This window comes from Amblyraja radiata, chromosome 1, assembly GCF_010909765.2.
Source record: "Amblyraja radiata isolate CabotCenter1 chromosome 1, sAmbRad1.1.pri, whole genome shotgun sequence".
Classification (NCBI taxonomy): Eukaryota; Metazoa; Chordata; class Chondrichthyes; order Rajiformes; family Rajidae; genus Amblyraja; species Amblyraja radiata.
Window position 1 is genome coordinate 190,594,207 of NC_045956.1, and position 1,594 is coordinate 190,595,800.

Below are 1,594 nucleotides of genomic sequence, written 5' to 3' on the forward strand. Positions count from 1 at the left end.
CTTCATCAGTATTGAGTATAGAAGTTGGGAGGTCATGTTGCAGTTGTATAAGACGTTGGTGAGACCGCATTTAGAATATTGTGTTCAGTTCTGGGCACCATGTTATAGGAAAGATATAGTCAAGCTTGAAAGGGAAGAGAGAAGATTTACGAGGATGTTGCCAGGACTAGAGGGTGTGAGCTATAGGGAGAGGTTGAGTAGGCTGGGTCTCTATTCCATGGAGCGCAGGAGGATGAGGGATGATCTTATAGAGGTGTACAAAATCATGAGAGAAATAGATCGGGTAGATGCACAGTCTTTTACCCAGAGTAGGGGAATCGAGGACCAGAGGACATAGGTTCAAGGTGAAGGGAAAAGATGTAATAGGAAACTGAGGGGTAACTTTTCCACAAAAAGGGTGGTGGGTGTATGGAACAGGCTGCCAGAGGAGGTAGTTGAGGCTGGGACTATCCCAACGTTTAAGATACAGTTAGACAGGTACATGGATAGGACAGGTTTGGAGGGATATGGGCCAAGTGCAGGCAGGTGGGTCATTGTTCGCCGGTGTGGGCAAGTTGGGCCGAAGGGCCTGTTTCCACACTGTATCACTCTATGACTAGGCTGGTGTGGGCAAGTTGGGCTGAAGGGCCTGTTTCTACACTGTATCAATCTATGACTCTGTAGGTGGTGTTTCAGGTCGAGACCCTTCTGCAGAACAGAAGTGTGAGGTGTTGCACTTTGGGAGGTTGAATGTAAGGGGTGTGCATACAGTTAATGGCAAGACCCTGAACAGCATTGATATACAGAGGGATATTGGAGTCCACGTTCACAGCTCATTAAGGTGGCAAAACAAGTATATAAGGTGGTAGGGTCAAGAACTTTGTGGTCTGCTTGCCTTCAAAGCTAAGGACATTGAGTGTAAGAGTCAGGATGTCATGATTCAGCTCTATAGAACGTTGACCAGAATGATGCCTGGATTAGGTTTTGGCTACAGGGTGGACAGACTGGAACGGTGGTATTACATGTGGATATAGTGGGTGCATGGAACGAGCTGCCGGAGGAGGTGGTTGTGGCAGGGACACATTTGACCAGGTACATGGCTAGGACAGGTTTGGAGGGATATGGGCTAAGGTGGGCAGGAGTGACAGGAATGGACAGGGCAACTTTGGTCGAAGCGTTAGGCCAAAGGCCCTGATTCTACAGCTCTGTGATCTACCCCGACCCCTCACACCTCTACCCCTCATCTTCCCCAAGCCCTGCAGTGCCCCGACCCCTGACCCGCATTGACCCCTCACCCTGGTGACCCCTGACCCGCGGCGACCCCTCACCTGCCCGCACGTCGTGGTCGATTCCGTCCACGCTGATGGCGGCGCCACCGATACCGTCTCCATGGCGATCCCTCACCACGCCCTTTATCCCCAAGTGGACCTGTAGGGCCGGGGCAAAGGTCACAGGACAGGGCAAAGGTCACGGGGTGGGGCAAAGGTCACAGGGCGGGGCAAAGGTCACGGGGCAGGGCAAAGGTCAGGGAAGTGGGAGTGATGGGCCTCGCGGATGTCCGCCCACTCACCCGGTGAGGGGGGTGCAGGGTGTGGGGGGGGTTGTGGCGGTGGGG